Source organism: Vigna unguiculata, chromosome 1 (assembly GCF_037176805.1).
Source record: "Vigna unguiculata cultivar grain cowpea cultivar isolate G323 ecotype 2 chromosome 1, ASM3717680v1, whole genome shotgun sequence".
Taxonomy (NCBI): Eukaryota; Viridiplantae; Streptophyta; class Magnoliopsida; order Fabales; family Fabaceae; genus Vigna; species Vigna unguiculata.
In genome coordinates this window covers 1,965,067-1,990,000 of record NC_140792.1, presented here as the reverse complement: position 1 = coordinate 1,990,000, position 24,934 = coordinate 1,965,067, and the positions used below count along the sequence as shown (strand labels likewise).

The following is a 24,934-nucleotide window of genomic DNA, read 5'->3' as shown; positions in this document are numbered from 1 at the left end:
GATGCTTAAACGACTAGTTCCAACACTCAAATATAAATTTAACATGCATTTAAAATCAATTAAAGCATTTAACAGAAAAACATACCTAACATTAAAATATTACAATATTAATTTCAATCAATTAGGATAAATCAACGCATTCAAACTCACTCACGTGCACAAAATAAATTCTATATCATAGTTAAGTTGTCATAGCTAACTCCTTCTATAACTCCATAAGTAAAGATGACTGCGAAGGTGGTAGTGGCGATGGTTGTGGCGGTGATGACTTTGTTTGAGCACGAAAGGATTGGCAGTTGGAGATGAGCTTCCTTTGACAGCACCTTGAGAAGGAGAAATAATGAATTTGTGAGGTAAAGAGAGGCAATTAGTGTTGTTTTATTATGTTTCAAAATTTGTAATGGGTCAGCTGAATTGGTCCAGTTTCATATTACTCTTACAATCAAAATTTAATTATTATTAATTATTAGTATTTTAACTTTATAAATATTAAATTTAAATAAATAGAATAAAGGATTTAATATATATATATATATATATTAAATACCGATTTCAACATTTATGTAGAAAAAAATATATTTTCCATACATGTAGTTAGTCATTAATATTCTTAAATAATTTAACAATAAATCATATATTGATAATAGAAATTTTATAATATGAAAATATTAATAATGAATAATAATAAAAATATTATTCTATAAAAGAAAAAGAATTTGAAATAAATATTTTCTATCATTATTTTTTTTTGTAAATAAAATTGAAATGAATTAATTAATTAATTAACACAAAAAGTTAAAAATATAGTAAAATATCAATAATCAATAGTGATAAAAGTCTTATATTGTAAAAAAAAAATTGAGATAAATATTTTATATTGTAACATCCTAATTAACATTCTAAGCCATCAAATAAAAGATTTCATATTTATAACTCACAACACAGAACTCTGGCATATAAATATCATACTACAGTCATCTCATAAAGTAACATAAACTGAAATACAATTTATATACAAAACTATCTAAAAGTTTTAAAAAGAAAACACGAGTCTAAACATCAACTATCTATATATAACTACTCAACAACATCTCCTCCTCCTCCTTCTACTAACCCAACTGTAGAATCTTCGACTGCTCACACCATTCAAATGATCATTGCAAAAGGAGACAAACACCAGAAACAAGATATAGAAAAAAAAGGTAAGCTAAAGTAATTAAAAGATCAATTCAATTCACAAAACAAATACTTAAGTCACACACAAACAATCCATTCAATTCAAGTTGATATTTAAAACTAAGACTCAAAGACTCAATTAATTCGAATACATGCATTGAGGTTGGATCTAGGTAGTTATGCACTTGTAGTGCATGCATCTCATGCTCTGTAGAGCGATAGATAAAGAGTTAAACTATACCACACACAAGGTTAGTATGTTAACACCTTTGGTCAAGAAAAAAATTCCTAGGTTAGGACCTCCTGCTCCTCTCACCACATACCTTATTCCTCTCTACTTGAGAATTTGAATGGTTATTAGAGCGCTAGGATAACTGTCAAGACAATCCCTAGTTCAATGCATACGCTATCAGAATTCATCACTAATTCTCCTTGAATCAGTATTAACACATCTCAATCTCATATCATATACCAATCATTCATACAAAATTACAAACTTCCAAATTTAAAATCAACCAATATCCAAATTATGTACTGATACACTCACTTAGCGAACACGTCATCTCGTTGGGCAAAGAGTAAATGCTCGCCCAACGGGTCTGCATAATTCTGCAGAATATAGTTTTTGCACAATTTTGCATTTCTAAGGCATATCTAAACTTTGCCAAGACCATCACAGATAACAAGCACATATCACACTCAAGTTTACGCCAAACATCCATATCAAATGACTTCAATTGCAATACTAAACATCATCATTTTTAAACAACTTCCTTTTAAAATAAACCTAGATTCCATAGCTTTCACACATCATAAACCATGCTACATCTCAGATACCACAATCAATCATAGAATAATCATACAATATATAGTTCTAACAGGTTTATGAATTAAAGACAGAGAAATTAGCTTCTCTTACATGTGATACTACGAGACAACTCAAAGAAAGTATCAAATTCATTTACAAACCTAACAGAGTCCACAACTCAACCTATGAACAACAAGAACATGATCAGGGAACATCATCAAAATCATTGATCAATGGAAAACACTAAGGTAATTTAGAGGATACATTCGAGTTGAAATTTCCCGCATGCACATAAAACTAAACTAAACAAAAGAAAAGAGTAGAAGATCAACTTACTCTATTTGAGAAATTGATCGGACAAAAATATAGAGCTCGCCTCAAGGGTTACCCTAGTTGTCTCTGATTCTTTAAACAAATAAAGATAGATGTGAGAAATTTAGAGAGAAGGGAGAGAGTTCTAGAAGAAAGGTTTTTAGAGAGATAAAATATTTATATCTAATGAAACTCGTTTCGAAAATTTCTATTTATACGTTGACATTTTAATATTAAAATAATCGAGTTTCATTATTTTATACACTATATTATTCTAACATACCAATTTCTATTTTCTCACATATATAATTAAAATGATTTTTATAAATAAAATTTAAAAGAATTAATTTGTTTAATAATAATAATTATTATTATGTTTTAGTTTTTCAATTGAATTTAAATTTACAGAATAAAAGTTTTCCTATAATCTTAAATTATTAATTAATGTTGATTAAATGAATTAATTAAAATTCAAATAAATGGAATAAAAGTTTTGCTATGAATGAATTAATTATTATTAACAAAAAAATTAAAAAAATAATAAAATATTAATAATTGATGGTGAAAAAATTCTTATACAATAAAAGAAAGAAATTTTGGTATAAATATTTTTCTGTAATTAAAATTAGTTTTATCAATACATTTTAATAGATTTATTAATTAATTAACACAAAAATTAAAAGGATAAAAAATATTAATAATTAATGGTGAGAAAAACATTATACTATAAAAAAAGAAAATTTGAAATAAATATTTTTTCTATAATTAAAATTATTTTTATCGATAAAATTTAAATGAATGAAGCAATTAATTAACACAAAATTTAAAAGATTAATTTATGAACGAGATTTTCAGTTAGTAGTTTTAATTTGTATTACTAACAAAATTAAATTCGTCGGTTATTAATTTCTTGAAATCCAACGATAAAATCTATAGATAAGTTAAATTTAATGATAAAGATAAATTTGTCGATAAAATTTCATCGATAATTCCAATAATGTTTTATTATAAATTACCTAAATTAAGACATCTTCCAAATAATTATGGGATTTTACTGACCTACCTTGCCCACTTAATCTTTGATTAGTCTGTTAATCTTATTATATAAAGCTAACATGATCTATTTATATGGTTAAGATGTTCTCAGCTGAAACAATGTCGTTTGAGACTGACAATATCATTTCGAGCTCCCACAATACATTCATTAAAGTGACCAACTTAATGGATCACTCTTCATTTATTATCATTGATAATGATACACGTTTTCTTTTATATGTACAATCAATGTAGTTTCACATAATACATTCATCAAAGTTACCAACTTCATGGAGCACTTTTCATTTATTGCTATTGATAACGATACACATTTTCTTTTATATGTACAATCAATGAAGTTTAACTTGTATAGAGAATTATTACAAGAAAAATGTCTCGTTAGTAATCAATTTTAGTGACCAAAGTTGTTAGTTACTATAGTGATCAATTTAGATATCAATTTACAAAATAGAAAAATTATTTGTTACTAAAATAGTCACTATTATAAATAAAAAAATATAATTGATCGTTAAATTGGTCACTAATTAATTAGAGACTAATTTAAAAACCAATTCCTTTGGTAGCAAAAATTAAGGTAGCCAATGTTTGGTGAGCAATTTTCTTTGGTAGCTAAAATTTAGAAATCAATTTAGAGACCAATTATAATTTTTCATTCATAATAGTGACTATTTTGGTAACCAATAATTTTTTATTTTATAAATTGGTCACTATAGTGACTAACAACTTTTGGTCACTAAAATTGGTTGCTAGTGAGACATTTTCTTGTAATGAATATCATTTAAAAGGTGTCACCATTTACTTATAAATAGGCATTTCAGAATCATGTTTTTCAATAAGATGGATACCACAAAGAGGTGTAGTGTGGCACTACTTGCATTCTCATTGGCTTTCCTCATCATTGCATCAGGTTAGGAATCATCTTTTAACATGAACATGTTATTTTCAAAAATTTTTTTTATGTATGTCATTAATGTATTATTAACTCTTAATTTGTGTACACAGATATGAGTATGAAATCTGAAGCAAGGGGACCCATTGCGCAAACTCCCTGTGATAACAATCTAGATTGTGCACGTCGTCCTTGTGCATCATGTGGTTGCAAATGTATTAAGAATTGTTGTCATTGTCACTCAAAACCTTATTTTTCTGATTTTTGGTGTTGAGTAATAAGGTTTTCTCATGCGATCCCAATAAAGAATCACAACAATAAAGGATTGCAATTTCTCCTTAATTATGTTTGAAAATAAAAGTTCGAACTTTGGCTTGTATATGTTTTGTAAGATTTATGCTTTATGCTCTTTTCTTAATCTTTCTTATTACGCAACAAAATTATGGTAAAAGAAGCATTACTGTTGTAATATAAAAAAATGAATGCTGATAAAAATATTGGTACTGCGCTATAAAATAATATTTTTATTTTTTTTAATACATGATACTGAATAAAAAGAATCTTTGTTAAAAATATATATAATAATTCAAGTGCAAATCGAAGGTGGGTTTTAAATTATGAATTCAAATTATGAATTCGATTATGACATGCATTACAAGAAAATCCTAATCGCAAAATAATTAGTCACAAATTTAAAAATCGGTGGCTAAACAGCTACCGAAATTTCAATCGCTAATTGGAGACCAATTTAGCAACCAAAATTTGGTCACTAATTCTGTCACTAATAAGGACTTATTTTAATTTAATAAAATAGTTTTCTGTTGCTAATTTGGTCACAAATAAATACGTTTTTTAATTTAGTTAAAATAGTATCGATGACTAAATTAGTGACTAAATTAGTATTTAAATCAATGGCTAAATTGGTGGATAAATTAGTTACTAAACTGATGACTAAATCAACATTGAAATCCATTGGTACGACACCATTTTTTACTTTAGGCTACACTGAACTAGTTCACATGTATAAAATTATTACCTAAACATAGAAAATGTTATGATGATATAGGTGTGGCTTAAAAAATACTAAAGGCCACATTTTATAAATTGTTGATTACATAGGCAACATTTTTTTCAATGTTACCTTTAGAAAATGTGGGCTAAACAACAAAAATTGTGACTTCTTCTTTGTGTTATATCCTTCTCATATTACACTATGAATTTTCTTAACACCTATAAATTAGGTAACACTTCCATAGCAATGACTCAAAAATCGTTGTCTAAAATAGGAAAAGTCACAATTTTCTATTATTAGTTATATACCAGTTTTATTTTCTTTTAATACATAATGCATAGCAAAAGCGTTGCCAATTTGTTTTAAGCAATGCATTAAAAAATATTGATAGTTAAAGGCAACAATTATTAAAACGTGGATAGTTTATACCACAAAATTGTGGGTACTTTAACTTTAAAATATCATATTACCCAATAATGATTAAATTATTGTAAGGTGTATTGATAGTCAAGTTACAATCGAATCGTGGTACTTGGAAAGATTTGCACCTTGACTATTAACTATAAATTTTGGCCCAGAGTTAAATGTTTGATCCAATAATTGATATGAAAGTCAAGATTACGAGTTCTTGTGAATGTGTTGATTAAACATTGGTTGAAAAGTGTATTCTATTATTTTCATTTAAGGCAACAGTTTTCAAGAAATTCATGGCTTTAGGAAAATAGTCATTATCTAAACTTAATGTCACAGTTTTTTTAGACAAAACTTGTAAGTTTGTTGTCTAAACTAAAAGAAAATGGTAAGCCCAATCTCTTTTTATCTTATTTTATTCTTGATGAAACACTTATGAGGAGTCAACATTTTTATCAATTTTCAACTTCTTAGAAATATGTGTTACCAAGTTTTGTTTTCCTATTTCTTTATAATTTTATTTTAATGTCTTTCTTTTGAAAGAATAAGAAAAAAAATTAGTTAATAGTTGAAAAACAATAAATTATCCACTAAATTAATTTAGAACGAATTCATTACAACTCCCATAAATTAATACACACAAATCTTCAAAGGATGAATAAATTGGTTAAACATGATTTAAAAACAGATAAAATGAGTCAGTTTAGAGAAACAATAACTTCTACAAAAAAAAATTAGTCAGTTACTTTTTTTATTTATTGCTTAAACTTTTTAATAATAAATTAATCGACTTTAACTTATATTATCTATTCATTTCGTCTATTCATATCATTTACTTTTATTATATATTCCTACTCTTAGTATTTTTCAAGTGCTTACAATAGTTATCATCCTTACACACTGTTAGTCTCTATATAATTTTAAAAAACAGTATTAATAATGATGGTTATATGAATAAATAATTAATGGCTAGTTATTACCATTGACAATGATACACGTTTTCTTTTATATGTACAATTAATGCAATTTCAAATAATACATTCATCAAAGTTACCATTATGGACAACTTTTCATTTATTGTCATTGATAACGATACATGTTTTCCTTTATCGGTATAATTAAGGAAGTTTAACTTGAATCGAGATTTATTACAAGAAAATATCTCATTAGTAACTAATTTTAGTGACCAAAGGTTATTTGTCACTATAGCGACTAATTTAAATATCAATTTTACAAAATAAAAAAAAATTATTTGTTTCTAAAATAGTCACTATGATGAATAAAAAATTATAATTGGTTGTTAAATTGGTTACTAATTAATTATAGACTAATTTAAAGACCAATTCCTCTGTTAGCAAAAAGTAAGGTAGCTAATGTTTAGTGACCAATTTTCTTTGATAGCTAAAATTTAGAAACCAATTTATAGATCAATTATAATTTTTCATTCATAATAGTGACTATTTTAGTAAACAATAATTTTTATTCTATAAATTGGTAATTAAATTGGTCACTATAGTGGGTAACAACTTTTGGATACTAAAATGGGTTGCTAATAAAACATTTTCTTGTAATGAATATCGTTTAGAAGGTGTCATCATTTACTTATAAATAGGGATTCCAAAATCATGTTTTTCAACAAGATGGATAGCACAAAGAGGTGTAGTGTGGCACTACTTGCATTCTCATTAGCTTTCCTCATCATTGCATCAGGTTAGGAATCATCTTTTGACATGAACATGTATTTTCAAAAATTCTTTTATGTATGTCATTAATGTATTATTAACTCTTAATTTGTGTACACAGATATGAGTATGAAATCTGAAGCAAGGGGACCCGTTGTGCAAACTCCATGTGATAACGATCAAGATTGTGCACGTCGTCCTTGTGCATCATGTGGTTGCAAATGTATCAAGAATTGTTGTCATTGTCCCACAAAACCTTATTTTTCTGATTTTTGGTGTTGAGTAATAAGGTTTTCTCATGCGATCCCAATAAAGAATCACAACAATAAAGTATTGCAATTTCTTCTTAATTGTGTTTGAAAACAAAGGTCTGAATTTTGGCTTGTATATATTTTGTAAGATTTATGCTTTATGCACTTTTCTTAATTTTTTTTAATGCACAACAAAATTATAGTAAAAGAAGCATTACTGTTATGTTGTAATATAAAAATATGAATGGTGATAAAAATATTGGTACTAGGATATAAAACAATATTTTCATTTATTTAATACATGATACTGAACAAAATGAATCTTTGTTAAAAATATATATAATAATTCAAGAGCAAATCAAAGGTGGATTTCAAATTATGAATTCGATTATGACATGCAGTACAAGAAAATGGTAGTTGCAAAATAGTTAGCCACCAATTTAGAATTCAAGATCATGAGTTCTTGTAAATGTGTTGCTTAAACATTGGTTGCATGTAACGTGATTTTTTTCTCCAATCTTTACTTTCTCTCCTTAAAGTAATAGACGTTTCAAAGTTTTTATTTCTAAACAAAGAAAAATATTTAGTTCTTTTGTTTTCAATACAATATTAAATGAATTATTTATTATACTTCTTTTAAGTTTCTTTCTTCAAAATACTAAAAGGGAAAACAGGGGTATAATTACAAAAAGCAATATTATATATTATCTAAAAATTAAAAAAAAATAAATGAAAAGGAATAAATTTACCTCCAAAACGTATCCACATATAAGAAAGAGGAAATAAGATTAGTTTACAAATATGTATTTGTTATAATATAAAAATTTAAGTGAAAAAGCTTTATAAATATTTCATTAAAACCTAGGAGACGTTAGTTTTTCTGGATTCCTAAAAAAGGCAAGTAATATGTATTTAATAAGGTTGTACGAAATCACATGTATATTTATTAATAATTTACTAACTTTTAAAAATAAACTACATTTTAACAATACAATGTTTAATAATACTATTAATTTTATCACTCATTTATATTTATAATCAATTCATTTAATATTATTATTAATTACAGATTTATATAAAATTTAAATATAAAATTCAATGCGTATTAATTATTTATTAATTATTAAACACACTGATGAAAAAGACTCATTCATTTTGCACCAATCACACGTGCTTTTGCAATCCACCACCTACCTGATCATACTCCAACATTCTGAGTATGCTGTGATTGTGATGTAATCAATTTTAATCATTATAATGAAGGATTATGAATCTTATTTATAAACACAACTTTTTATTTATCTTTCTCCATTGATACTTACAATTTATTTTCGTTATACAAGAAAAGAAAAGAGTTAGAAATTTAAATATGAGTTTAAGTATCATATTGATTAAAAATAAAAAAAGTGAAATATTATATAAAGATAAAGACCCATAAATTGATTGTTTTAAGATTTTGGATTGAGAGTGGTCACAATTTCTTATGTAGTTGAACTCAAGTTTTATCCCGTAAAACTTCCTCTTTAGAACCTGACAGTAATAATAACACAGAAGAAAAAACTTAATTGTATATATTTTATTAGAAAAGGTTCTAATATCATCTTAATAAAAAAGATTTATATATTTAACTTAATTTTATAGAACTATCTCTTAAAATTATAAACATTATATACATTTATTTATATAATATAATTTAGTCAAAATTTATCTGGTGGACGTTGAGAGCTCTAAAGCATCTAATAAAATTGCATTTCAAAATAATAGAATCGTGGATAATTTTGCTATCTGAAACAAATTTCATGCATTTTTTTGTGTGGTAACTATGATTATTCTTGCATCAAGATGGAAAAAATTGGTGTGTTTTATGAAACTATCTCATTTCATATATATAAAGAAATCGAGGGTAATTTTCTTGTTGAAGTGATCATGAAGATGAACTTGCAAGTTTTTTTTTTTTTTTAATCTTGTATGGAAAATATGGCTGGTAAATTCATACATAAATTTTCTAAAACAGAAATTATTTATATATTTTTTAATTTAAGATTATTACCAAAAAATTGGCTATGATTAAATAATTAATAAATATACTACTATTTATCTATAATATTATATAATGAAATTTCCATCTCATATATTACTTTACCTTAATTTTATTTTAAAATTATAAAAATTGTAATATATAATATCTATAACAATATATATTAAAACAATTTAACATTTCTGTTTTACTCTTAATTATATTTTAAAATTAAAAAAATAAATATAAAAATAAAATACTCTATAATAATATATAAAAGAATTCTTCCTTTTAATGTATATATTTTAAATTTCTAATTATTATATTTTAAAATAAAAAAAGTCCATAACAATATAAACGAACATGTTTTATATTTTTCATTTTACTTTTAATTATATTTTAAAATAAAATATAAAAAAACCCATTGAGATATTGATTAACTACCCATTATTTATTCATATAACCATCATTATTAATATTGTTTTTTAAAATTATATAGAGACTAACAGTGTGTAAGGATGATAACTATTGTAAGAACTTGAAAAATACTAAGAGTCGGAATATATAATATAAAAGTAAATGATATGAATAGACGAAATGAATAGATAATATAAGTTAAACTCGATTAATTTATTATTAAAAAGTTTAAGCAATAAATAAAAAAAAGTAACTAATCAAAATGTATTTTATAGAAGTTATTGTTTCTCTAAACTGACTCATTTTTTCTGTTTTTAAATCATTTTTAAATGTTTAACCAATTTATTCATCCTTTGAAGATTTGTGTGTATTAATTTATTGGAGTTGTAATGAATTCGTACTAAATTAATTTAGTGGATACTTTATTGTTTTTCAACTATTAACTAATAATTTTTTCTTATTCTTTCAAAAGAAAGACGTTAAAATAAAATTATAAAGAAATAGGAAAACAAAACTTGGTAACACATTTCTAAGAAGTTGGAAATTGATAAAAATGTTGACTGCTCATAAGTGTTTCATCAAGAATAAAATAAGATAAGAAGAGATTGGGCTTACCATTTTCTTTTTTAGTTTAAACAACAAATTACAAAAGTTTTGTCTTAAATGAAAATAATAAACTACACTTTTCAACCAATGTTTAAGCAACACATTTACAAGAACTAATGATCTTGACTTTCATACCAATTATTAGATCAAACGTTTAATTTTAGACCAAAAGCTATAGTTAATAGTCAAGGTACAACTCTTTCCAAGTACCATGATTCAATTGTGACTTGACTATCAATACTCCTTACAACAATTTAATTATTATTGGATAATATGCTATTTTAAAGATAAAGTACCCACAATTTTGTAGTATAAACTTTCCACACTTTAATAATTGTTGCCTTTAACTATCTATATTTTCTAACACATTGCTTAAAACAAATTGGCCAACGCTTTATCTATGCACTATGTATTAAAAGAAAATAAAACTTAGTATATAATTAACAAAAAAAAAATTGTGGCTTATTCCTGTTTTAGAAATCGATTTTTGAGTCGTTGCCATGTAAGTGTTGCCTAATCTATGTACGTGTTGCCTAATCTATAGGTGTTAAGAATATTCAAAGTGTTAGTGTATATGAGAAGGATATAACACAATGAAGATGTCATTATTTTATTGTTTAGCCTACATTTTCCAAGGGTAACATTGAAGAAAATGTTGTCTATTTAATGAACAATTTATAAAATGTGGTTTTTAGTTTTTTTTAAGCCACACCTATATCATCTTGACCTTTCGTATATGGGTTAAATATGTTTTTGGTCCTTCAAGTTTCAGTGAATTTTGGAATTAATCAATCTTCGAAACTTTATACCAATTTAGTCATTCATCTTTAGAAATACGTGGATTTAGTCATTCTTACCAAATTTTATTAAGTTTATTTGACATTTTAAACGCATTTTATGATAATACTTGAGTTAACATTAAAGCGAAAATGTGTCAAACAGTGTAAACAATTCAAATATTATTATGAAATGCACTTAAAATATCAGATAAACTTAATAAAATTTGGTTAAGATGACTAAATTAACGTATTTTTAAAGATGAAGGACTAAATTGGTTGAAAGATTTGAAGAAGGACTAATTCCAAATTTCACTGAAACTTGAGGGACCAAAAACTTATTTAACCCTTCCTATATTTAGGCAATAATTTTATACATGTGGGCTAGTTAAGTGTGGCCTAAAGTAAAAAATAGTGTCATACCTGTGATTTCATTTTATTTAATAAACACTTAGTTAAAGACATTCCATATATCTCCAATGTGTTGGTGTATAAATATATTTGCAGTCACACAATAAATTATTATTTACCCTATTATTAGGAAGACCATTTCTTTTATACCTTCTTTTTTTCTTCATGCACTCCCACAAAACTCTTAATCCTCAAAATACCTTTTAACTCTATCACGCTCCCCTCGTCAGCCCCTCACAAAGTTTTCATTTCTCTTATGCCTCACCCCTCATCGCTCCAACATCACAATCTCCATTCAATTTCCAAAGTTCCACAAAACCAATGAAAAAAAAGGAAATTGCAACATAGAAAAAGAGGGAGAAGGTGGTTAGTAAGAATCGAAACCCCTCTCTCGTCATTTCTAAACCCTTATCCCAACACTCAGAAGTTCAACAACTTATGATGATTCTAACACTCGATCCTAGGAGAAGTTGTACATTCCTCATGTCTCCTCTGACTTAACATATTACAATAGAAATTAAAGAAAGAAACTCTAGAGAGAGAAACTAAGTCTCTAGATATAATTTTAAACGAAATCCGGATGAAATACATGTGGACTGCCCCTTAATTTATAGAAAAATGTGGGTTAGTTGTAGCTCCAATCATGGTGGTCAAGCTTGTGAGCTTTCCTTCCATGGAGGATTTCCTTGAAGCTTGAGTGTTGGTTCTGACATTTGATCACAAATTTTTCTTCAATGGTAAGTTTCCTCCATGGTTGAGCTCCAAAGTTGGTGCTTGAAGTTACTTCATGGTAAAGTTTTCTTTGTATGGCTTAAGCAACAAATCCTCTGCTTGAGTTATGGAGGCAAAATTTTGAATTTTCTTGAAACCGCCTTAAAGTTGCTCAAGCCATTATACTCTCTTTCTTTAAATACTGTAAAAATTTCATCTAAAATACATTAATTTGCTAGACATGATCATATCCAAATGCTTTAAGTTAAATCTAGAAAAAAAGGAGTAAAGTTTTCAAGATATTCAATGAATGCAATCAAGATAAGTGCTAAAATGCATGCGTCAAATAGGTAAAATGAGCCCTTATCAAGTTACTTCCCTCATACATGATGAGATCCTCCTTCTTCCCAGGACACAAAATTTTTTGTGATGCCATGCTTGGATAAGCTCCTCAATCTTGTCTTTAAGGGTTAATCATTCATCAGTTGTGTGACCGAAAATTTGATGGTATCGACATTGAGTGTTGAGATTTGCATTAGGTAGAATCCGCGTTTTCCTTAATGCCACTACAATGTTGGAATTAAGAGTCTCCTCTAAGACACATGATCTCGTGACATTAAGAGGTGTATACCACGTAAATTTGGCAGCCCTTTGTTCCTGTAGTCAAGGTCCCACTTTCAGGAAACTATCTCAGTCAGGTAGAATCTTCTATATCTAAGGTTCTTGTATCTTAGGTCCCCATTTGCTTTTAAAGTCTTCTAGCTCTTCAAGTTGCATGATATTGGTTGTCTTTTGCCCTAAATCATCCAAATCTACGACCAACATCTTACACAAGTTGTCGATAAAAACCTATGGGCGCAAGTCTGTGACCATGTGACACAAAGAAACTTTGGGATTGAAATTTCAGACGTTGAGCCTTATCTTGTCGAAACATTTCATAAACGTTCGTACATACTCTCTCTTCTCCTGCTATATGTTGACAAGGGTTATCAATGTGAGATGTTGTGGTCGACTTGTAGCAAACTGAGTGCAAAACTGTGTTACCAACATGTTAAAGCAATCGATGGTGTACATCAATGGTGTACAAGATAACTGGGTGACATCGTACCTATCCACTATCATAGCCTTCTAGTTACTAGGAAAAGGGGTTTCCATGATACTATCCAAAAAAAGATCATTCTTGCTTCCCAATAATGTAGTGTCGGCCATGTGTTGACGATGTGGTAGGATGTGTTTCAGTAGGCCTATGTTGGACTTTCTCCAGGTCATCCTCCTCGAGTTTTATTTTCATACTAGCATTTTCCTTCCTTAAGGAATCCATTTCCTTAGCATTCCATTTTTTTCAAATTAGCTAACTCCTTCTTTAACTCCATCAATAAAGCAATCTCGCTAGAGCTATTAACCAGTAACTCCATCTATAGTTGTCTGTCGTTATTAATCAAGTGGACACCATGCATTCTTTTGAAAAGTACCTCGATCCAACGGTGAGTGTCAAATGTTCTTGCGGGAATGTCTCCCTTTAATCCAATTGTAAGACCCAGGGAATTTAAATAATTAAATAAATAATTATTTAATAAATGCGGGTAGTGGGAGCCTTTATGGCATTTAATGCAGACTTTTATGATGTGGAATAATACTAGCTCAAATGGTTGAGAGTACTTGGTTATGTTGAAAGGACTTGGATTAAAATGTTGTGTATGCCAAATTGAGTGTTATTTTAATTATGTATTATTTTTATAATATGATTGATCATGATGAGTGATAATATAATCCTAGATTTAGAAGAATTATCACGAAACTTGCTTTGGAATTGCATAGTTGTGTGTTGAAACCTTGCTAAACAAGAATTAAGCTTTCTTTTTGCGAAAATTTCTTTTTGGCATGAATGCGAAGAACCAGAAACCCTAGCTATTTGGGGGGAAGCCAAGAGGGCTGAAAAAAACCCACTAATGAATCTTGAATGGCAATTAAACCCATTTTAATGTCAATTTTCGTTTTATGGCCATTAACCTTAATTAAGACATGATTAAGAGACCAATTGAGAAAGAAAGAGAAGGTTTTGAGACTGCCAAGAATGAGTGTTGTGAGGAGAGTGTGTTCTGGACTAATTAGAGAGGATAGCAAGGACTGAGAATAAACTTAGAAAGGAGACAAGGCCTGGAATTATTATGGTACACAAGGACTTGAGAATTCCAAGACTTAAGCAAGCAATCCAGGTTAGGGGAGTTGTGATTGTTTGTTTTAATCTACTGTCATTGAACTGTGCATTATATAATGTGTATGTGAACTTTGATATTTGAGAGTTCTAATTTCTATACAATTTTTTGGATTTTTCCAGAAACCGCTTAGCGACGTTGAAGGCTCGCCAAGCTACACATGGGAATTACACTGGATTTCTAGATTTTCTAGAAACTGCCTGGCGGTACGAACTAACCGCCAGGCGACACAACCTTTCTAACATATTTTTTGGGTTTCTGTATGATCCGTCTGATGGGGATGAACAACTGTCAGGCGACACGAGCTATGTTGGTGATATCTGGATGGTTCTAAGGGAAAATGGGAACTTTATATATGGATTAATTTTTGGATACCAATATTTGTGGAATTACACTGGGATTGGAAGTAATTGGGGAAAATGCTTTGAACCTTGACTTAGGGTTTGGGAATTGGGGGTTTGGTGTTTTGAGATTAATTGTCAGTTGAATTGGAGTGGAAAAGTTACTGGAATGGTTGGGCTGAGAGATTGCACAATAGTAAGTGGAATTTCTTGCAGGGCTGGGAGAACAGGCTGAGAAATGAAATTGGGAGTTTTTGGGAACCTTCGCAGGTGCAGAAAAATACTTGGTTTACCCAAAATTATATGCACCGCCTAGCGGAACCTAAATTACCACCAGGCGCCAACTAGAGAAGATGATTCTGCGTGACTGTGAGGTGCGATCTTGGGTCTGGAAATCATTTTGGGAAAATTTTAGTGAGTAAGGTGGATGTATGAATTTTCTGGACAATGGGCTGAGGGCTAGAGGAATAAGAAAGGTATGAATTATTGATGTAAATGAATTTATGGGTTCACTTATGAGCTGGATACTGTGGAATCAAATGAAACATGAGAAGTGGATTGGCGATATACTAGCTAGAGTTGAATAGTAACAAATAATGCGTGAATTAAGGTCATTGTAAAATCCTTAGTTTGATAGGAATTTTGGGAGGAATTTTGGTGAGAAAATACACATTTAACTTGAGTGCTTTCTTTCATAATTGATTGTCTTGTGAATTCAAAAGATTAACTCATGTGTGAAAAATAGAACCTTTCCGTTTGTATATACATGATAATTTTATTTCTAGAAGATTGATTTGTCTCCAATGATGTTCATTCCTTTGATCCAGTGTTGATGTGAAATAAAATACCTCAGAACAAGTTTTGAAATTACTCAATTTTGCCCAGGAGTGCAAAAGGATAAGTGTGTGGGTATGATAAGTGCATATTTTTTCCCTCATTCAGTGTTTAATTCTGGGTATTTAATTGAATTTGTGTGTTTAAAGATTGATTTAATTGGGATTTCCTATAATTGGGTTTATTGAGCATGAGATACAAAAACATGTTAAAAATAGCTTTTTAGTTGCATAAATGTTCTTTGGATATTTTGAGGTGTGTTAGTGCAGCTGCAGCTAAGTTGAGCTCATGGAGGTGTGGAAATAAATTGATTAAAGTTTCATGACACCTTAAAGATAAATCTAAGAATAAGAAATTATCAAAAGCACAAAACTTCAAGCCAAGCATTGCATGAAGACGACAAGAAAAACTTGAAAAAGTGAAGAAGTTTGGCTAAACCAAGAAGAGAGGAACAAAAAAATTGGACCTTGCAGTTTTCTTCATCTTTATGATAGAAGATAATTTGGGAAAAATATATCTTTAGATATTTTATTTGATATTTTTAAATAATTATCTTATTTAATTATATCATAAAATATTAAAAGATAATAACTACCAAATTTTTTTAAATATGACAAGATCTTTTTGAATCTTTTTAGTTCCACAACTAACAAATATATCTTGAAGATATTGGATTATTTAGAAGATAATTTAAGGAGATTGCAAAGGGTTGATTTGGAAAATTAATACAAATACTAATTGGTGATAATTTATCATATATCTTTAATTAATTAATTAATTTAATTATATTAGATATTGATATTATCAACCAATTATATTTGTCAAATAGTCTATATCTCTCCAAATATTTTTAAATATTTATCTTTATCTTTATTTTAAAGATATTTGAGAGATTTTAGCAACAAAAAAGCCTAGTCCAATTCCTATATAAAGAGACCAAGGGAGAAGTAGAAAGAACAAATTCGGGACTTCGGAGTTCAGGAACCCTTAGGGGGCCTAATTTTGTTTCCTTTCTCTCTCTCCATTCTTCTATTTTTATTTTGTATTCATGGAGTTCTAAACTTTTTGGGTTGATTCCATTGTAATTTCTTAATTGGATTCTGAAGTTAGATCAATTAATTTCTTTGTTCTTTTTATTATTGTTGAGGTTTTAATTCATCTATGTCTTTTATCTTTGAATCACGTAAAAAGTAATGATTTTAAATCTATATGCATGTTGATCATATGAGTTCATGTGATTGAACGAGTTTTTACCAATAATTGAGACTTTACTTTGATTAAAGGTATTTACTCTAACTAAAATTAATTGAGACTTTACTTTGGTTAATTAAGCTTTTTATTTGGTGAGGAGATAAAAGACTAGACATGATTAGGCATAGTAAATTTGATTGAGACTGTACTTTGGTTGAATTTACCGTGGATAATCTAAAAGTTCTCACTTTTAATTGAGACTGTACTTTGGTTAAAAGTGAGAACGCCAACAAATTAATTGAGACTTTACATTGATTAATTTGTAAATCTACAATAATAATTAATCGAGCAATAATCTTTAGATAACCAATGATGAATCTATTTTGAAAAAAGTAATGGAATCAATCTATTTTCTTACTATTGTTTTTATTTCTTTTTATCTTTTAAATTTTATTTCTATCTTTGTTTATCTTAATCCCCTATATTTTTTATTTTATTTGACTAACTCATTTGTATAGATTTTATAAGAACTAACTTGTGAAAAATCAATTCCGTGTTCGTTGGGAGACGACTTTGGGTTACTTTACCCTTTCTATTTTGTTGACTACTTTCTTAACAATACTGAAGTTGTTATGGATAAGTAGTATTAATTTGATCGCGTCAATAGGAGATGAGATTTGATGATTTGGAAGTAGTATGGATAGTAACCAGCTAAACTTGTGGTATCTGGGATGAGTGTAGTGGCTAGCGATGAGGTTGGAACCGCCAAGGGATAGCTACAATTCCAAGGAAATGTTGGGATGCGTGGCACTTGGCAGTGAGTGTCATCATGCCAAAAGATATCTGTATAGGCAGAGGCATAAGAGGCGTGAGGTGCCTGGCGGTAGAGAAGTTCTGTCAGGCGATCTGGAACTGAATTTTGCCTAGCGACTCTAGAGAAACAACAGGCGATATTGCAGGTGCAGAATGTTGTATGCTTTGGATGTGTGTGGTCTACAATGCTTAGGATGATATCTTGAAGATCGACTTGCTGGAGTGTTCCTTGAGTTGTGGCTCAGAACGGTATCCCTTGATTTGTGGCACAGGATAGAGGGTAAATACGTGGCATTCCTTGAGTTGTGGCTCGGAATAACATCTCTTGAGTTGTGGCTCAGGATGACGGATGAACATGAGCATTCCTTGAGTTATGGCTCAGATTCGCGAGTATTGTCGATGTGAGTGTGCAAGTTGTGGCTCGTACGAATGGGTCCAGAGAGATTTCCCTCTTTGACCTTAGTCGACGAGTTTGGTAGTTTTGGGACATTACGAACTATGGCTCATATCGGGAACTCCACCTGACGTTACGAAATGTAGTCCGTAGCATGTTTCCCGCACGTGTTCTACAAGTTTTTGCAGCAAAGGGGATCTTGAGGTATTCATCTAAAGATGTAGAACATGGATAACATGGTGGTGGTCATGTGGTAGTGAATCAAAGGATAGAGTTCCTTTGATGAGTGTATGCTTATATCTATTTGAATGGTTATATGTGTTATCTCTTAGCTCACCTTATTTGCTTGTGTTTGTTGGTGATTGTGTAATTTGTTACACGGGAGCAAATGATGTTGTAGGTGGTTCGAGTGAGGCATAACATTAGATAGGGGCTAGCTAGGAAAAGCTTTATCAGAGTTTTTATTATTTAGGGATTTTGGATATTTTGTAAACAATTACTTTTATCTAACTTGGAAATTGTGATTGATATTATGTTGTGTGGATTTTGAATTAACGGAGATGTAATAATGATTTAATTTTCCCACGTTTTGGGAAAAGGCATTATATTAAATGAGATTTTATTAATATGTTTTATTTTATTTTATTAAAATTAGTAATATCTGACCAGGATGTTACACCAAGTACCTCTAGGTCTGAAGCATATGGGTAACTGCAATGACACTCGAAAGCCCAACTTAGATATATGCGTAAGTATGCGATAAATGCAGTATTGAATGCGTAAATATTACCTCGTGAACAATGTTATTTATAGTGTTATTACAGAGTTTTCCCTGAATGAGCCTAAATTACCTAAATCAAGTCATCTTCCCGTTAATCTTAAGATTTTATTGACCTAGCTTGCTTACTTAACCTTTGATTACCTAAAACGACATGATCTAGCTATATGGCTAAAATGTTTTCAGCTGAAACAATGTCATATGAGACTGGTGAGATCATTTCACACAATACACTCATCAAAGTTACCAACTTCATGGACCACTCTTCATTTATTGCCATTAATAATCACAAATTTTTTCTTTTATATGTACAATTAATGGAGTTTAACTTGTATTAAGAATATGTACAAGAATATCATTTAAAAGGTGTCACCATTTACTTATAAATATGCATTCCAGAATCATGTTTTCCAACCAGATGGATACCACAAAGAGGTGCAGTGTGGCACTACTTGCATTCTCAATGACTCTCTTCATCATTGCATCAGGTTAGGAATCATCTTTAAACAAGAACATGTTATTTTCAAAAACTTCATTTATGTATGACATTAATGTATTATTAACTCTTAATTTGTGTATACAAATATGAGTATGAAATCTGAAGCAAGGGGACCAATTGAGCGCACTCATTGTGCTAGAGATTCAGATTGTGCAAAACGTCCTTGTGCATCGTGTGGTTGCAAATGTATCGACACTTGTTGTGAATGTCACTCAAAACCTTATTTTTCTGAAAATTTTTGTATTCATGCACCCACAAGTTAAGTAATAAGGTTTTCTCATGCAATCCTAAGAGAGAATCACAACAATAAAGGATTGTAATTTCTCCTTAATTGTGTTTGCAAATAAAGGTCAAGATTTTGGTTTGTATATGTTTTATAAGATTTATGCTTTATGCCATTTTCTTAATTTTTATTATTACCCAACAAAATTATGGTAAAAGAAGCATAATTGTTGTAATGTAAAGAAAAGAAAACTGATCAAAAATATCGATATTGAGGTATAAAATAATAATATATTTTTTTTTTATTTATACGTGATGTTGAACAAAAAGAATTTGTTAAAAATATATATAAGAATTCAAGTGCAAATCGAAGGTGGTTTTAAACTTATGAATTCAATTATGGTATGAATAAGAAAATATAATTGAAGAATATTAATTTTAGCTATTTAAAAGTGATGAAAGTGAAGCTTAAAATGAGAAAAAGATTATCAAAAGTGGTGAAAGGTGACATTTGAAAAAAAAGTGCCAAGTATTTGATATGCACATTGTTAAGAAAAAACGCATCATCAATTAAGAACATTACTGTCTTTATCCTCAAGAATCACCCTATTAACATAAAAATAAGATAAAAAATAAGAAATACAAGAATATAACGTGGAAACTCCAAAATCGGAGAAAAACCACAACCACCAGAGAATAATCACTATGTGCAAATTTATACAACAGACATAAAACACTCATAACCCTTTGACCCCAAGCACACTCACACCCTCTAGAACAAAAATTTAGCTACACCTCACAACATTTTATTACAAGAGAATAAAAAAGTCAAACACTAGCTCAAAGTGTCTTTGACCTGGGGCAAGAAACATCATGGACTTAGAGCCCATTATATAGTCACTAATACTCACCCCTAGGTTATCCTAGGCGAAGTGGGACTTTTCAAGACGTATTATTTTTGTCAGCCCAACATTTCCACCCTAATTAAAATAAACACGTCTTCATTGCATATACCAGCAACCATACTCCCATTAAGAGCAACACTTAGAATCAAATCGTTCCTAGAATTTTCTCTTGGAATAAAACTATCCCAAGAATTTCACTTGGAATCAAACCATCCCAAGGATATCCACTCAAAATGAAACCATCCCAAGAATTTTCACTTGGAATTAAACCATTCAAAGAATTTTTACTTGGAATCAAATTATCCCAAGAATTTGCACTTGGAATCAAACCATCCAAAGAATTTTCACTTAGAATCAAATCATCCCAAAAATTTTCACTTCGAATTAAGTCATCCCAAGAATTTCCATTCACCCTACACCAATGCTAACTAATGCCCGTGTAAAATCACCACACACCTTGCATAAATATTAGTCAATGCCCGCGCATAAACATCATACACCCTTCATTAGAACAATGTTGCAACCCATGATGCAAAACCATTGAACCTTGCGAAAAGCCATAGATTGAACATTCGCACTTCGTAGCCACCGTGCCATTTGACTCCCTCGCCGGAGATGCAATACCTGTCGACATAACACCTACTGACGTAGAACCACCATGATTCTCGTCAAAGTAGATCTGTAAACCGTAGAACACTTCCTCCACTCACGTGTTGCAAATCGTGATTCTACAGATAACATCTCGATCGTACATAGTCTCGAGCCATGCGAGCACCAACTATGATGTCCTCCGCAGATCCAAGAGCATCTCACCACACACGAACTCCATTATAGATCCAGCATGACTCACAACCCTTGCACATCCACGAACCCAACTGCAGATTCACTGCGTCAACATAACATTCACAATGATCTTTCCATCAAATTTTCTCATTACAACTTCAACAACCAAAAATGATTCTCCAATAACAAGGAATTAATCTTTTCTAATGTGGAAGATCAGACTACGCTTCAACCACATAGCATACTAAGAAAAAATCCTACCGAACCATAACTCTCCATACCATTTTTTCGGAAAAATGCATCATGAATTAAGAACATTACTGTCTTTACCCCCAAGAATAATCCTATTATTAGAGAAATAAGATAAAAATAAGAAATACAAGAATATAATGTGAAAATCCCAAAATCGGAGAAAAACCACGATCACCAGAGAATAATCACTATGTACAAATTTGTACAACACATAGAAAATACTCTCAACCTTTTGACTCTAAACACACCCACACCCTTCAGAGCAAGAATTTAGCTACAACTCACAACACTATATTACAAAAGAATAAGAAAAACCAAACTAGCTCAAAGTATTTTTTGTGTTGGGGCAAGGAACATCATGGACTTAGAGTCCATTATATAGTCACTAACACCCACCCTTAAATTATTCTAAACGATATATGACTTTTCAAGACATATTATTTTTATCAGCCCAACACACACCAACACATGTGGGAAGAAGGAAGGTGCGTTATGGGGATGGTGTCATTTCAAAACTAATTGTAAGAGAATTAATTTTTCTCTTAATTATTTGTTTATTTGAAATATAGTAATTCTAATGAATTAGTAATTGCAATTTTAAAGAAATGACGATAAAAATATAAAGTAATCGGCGTTAATTTTATATATATATATATATATATATATATATATATATATATATATATATATATATATATATATATATATTAATAAATAAAATAAGTTACAAGAAGTAGTGGAATTTGGATAAAAATTTCAAGGTGTCAAATTAGATTTTTTTATTTATAAATTATTTCTTAAGTTTAGTTGACGTCAGTGGCGGATCTTGACAAAAAGTGTTGGAGGGGCCAAAGTAATATAATTTTGAGATCATTAGATTCGATAATTAGTATAATGCTTCAAAAAATGACTTCTCTAACTGAACATTTTTTATGATTAGTATAATACTTCAACATATGTGAAGAAGTAGAATCTATCTTGGTTTAGTCAATAATTTCCTTTTCATCACTCTTAAACGATTCATTTATTCTTCCATTCTTTATCAACATACCGTTTTTGTAAGCAATACTAAAAAATAATTGATCATAATCTAATAAAAAATTAAGACATGTAATTATTAAAACAAATATATATTCATTATTATTAATACATAATACATTATTATTTTTTCTATATTCATAAAAAAAATGAATATACAATAAAAATTATGTCAATAAATATTTGGTTTAATTACTCTTTTGATTCATGCTTTCCTTTAAAAATGTTAAATTGGTCCTCTAATATTTTTTTAATCTCAATTTGGTTCCGATTTTTGAAAAACTGATGTAATTCGGTCTTTTACGATAAATTTCGTTAAATTCCTCGAAACAAATCAATGATCTTTTCATTAAAATTGAGATTCTTAATATGAATAATTTACTTTATTGGTGTAATTAACCTAATCCTAGTATCAATTTTTAAATAAAAACAGGAACCAAAAGAAAAATTAAACCTGAATATTTTTATTTTTTATTATATTTAATTTTATGTTTTATTATGTATTTATATTAAATGTTATGTTTAAATAAAAGAAATAAAAAATAAAAAATTTAATTTTTATTAATTTCTAATATGCATTACCTACAATTTAAAAAAAAATTATATTTTTATATTATATATATATATATATATATATATATATATATAAACTAAAAAAAATGAAAATTTTGGGGGGGCCAGGCCCCTCCCTACCCCATGTAGATCCGCCATTGGTTGACGTAGATATATTTTTTCCATCTTCTTCCCAAATATTCTTCTTGAAAAAAGAATAAATTATTTTACTCTTTATCATAATTTTTTTAATACAAAATTTATCACTTTTTACCTATTTAGAAAATAAAATTATTCATAAGAAGAAATTGATGGGTCTAAAATATTCCTTAATCACGTATACTTGTATAAAATTTAATATCATCATAAAAAAATATCTTGAATCACGTATACTTTTCAAAGATTTATATATACCTTATGCGCATTTCTAAATTTTCTTCCACTTATATTATTTCAATTTCAGTTCTCGCAACATTTATCCGCATAGTATTTCTCTCAACCTCTTCTTCCATTAAATCAATCAAAAATACACTACATAATTAAAAAATATCTAATACTACAAAAAAAATGATTTTTTTTTCATAGACAAAATTTGTATACAATGCATAAAGTTCGTTGGTAATTGAATATTATCCACGGATTATATACACACTTACATATTGAAAAAGATTCGTTAATAATATTATATGTAGATTTTATTCGTAGATAATGAAATTTGTAGAAAATTACATACGTATTTCATATGTAATGCTAGATAAATTAAAACGAAATAATTCATAAGTAAGTTATATATGTTTTAATCTGTAGGTAATGTTAGATGAATAGATAGTGTACAAATTACATATGGAATAATCCATAGGAAATGTTGGATGAATTATTTGGCATTTAAATTTGTGTCATATGTATTGTTCAAATTAAAAATTATATTTTGTTTTTTTTTTCCAAATTTTTTATTATTTACTATCAATTGCAATGAAATTTAAATTAAACGAAATAAAATTTTGCCAACACAGCGTTGACACTAAAATTGGATACCATAAAAGTGCTAACAAAATTTAGAAGTGCAAAATTTTATATACTTAATATTTAGAATAGTTATGTTTATGTTGGTGTTGATCTTTGATAACTTTGTTGTTGGTTATTTTGTTACGATTGCTCTCGGTTTTTGTTGAACTTGGCCTATTATAAATATTCGATTAATATTTTTCTATATAAAGACAATTTCAAGAAAAATGTTAAAGTTTTATATATTATATTCAAGAAAAGTTGTGATTACCTAATTCTAAATTCCATCTATATGTTATTAAATATGTACTTAATCCGAATGATCTTGAATCTGAAAAAAGAAATCCAATTCCAACCATTAAAATCCACATTCAACACATTCTAGGATTGTATGTATAAAATTTGTACGTAATTTACAATTTATCTACATATTTTAATATACATGGTTAGTTAATCATCAAAATTTTTAGAGCAACATAAGGTTCAAACTAACAATAGATTTCAACTTTTTCCATCTTTTACATATTTGTTAATTCAAAAATAAACTTAACAAATTAAGTTAGCTTTTCTTATTTT

General features: G+C 28.7%; 2 long non-coding RNA genes across 2 annotated transcripts; both read left to right on the top strand.

Moving 5' to 3' along the window:
- The first annotated feature begins 4,169 nt into the window (after positions 1–4,169).
- Positions 4,170–4,620, top strand: LOC146888580 (uncharacterized). Its single transcript, XR_014992988.1, has 2 exons — positions 4,170–4,259; positions 4,355–4,620. It is a non-coding gene; the product is annotated as an uncharacterized LOC146888580 (long non-coding RNA).
- A 2,641-nt stretch (positions 4,621–7,261) lies between these two features.
- LOC146888579 (uncharacterized) lies at positions 7,262–7,696 on the top strand. Its single transcript, XR_014993074.1, has 2 exons — positions 7,262–7,374; positions 7,468–7,696. It is a non-coding gene; the product is annotated as an uncharacterized LOC146888579 (long non-coding RNA).
- Positions 7,697–24,934: the final 17,238 nt, after the last annotated feature.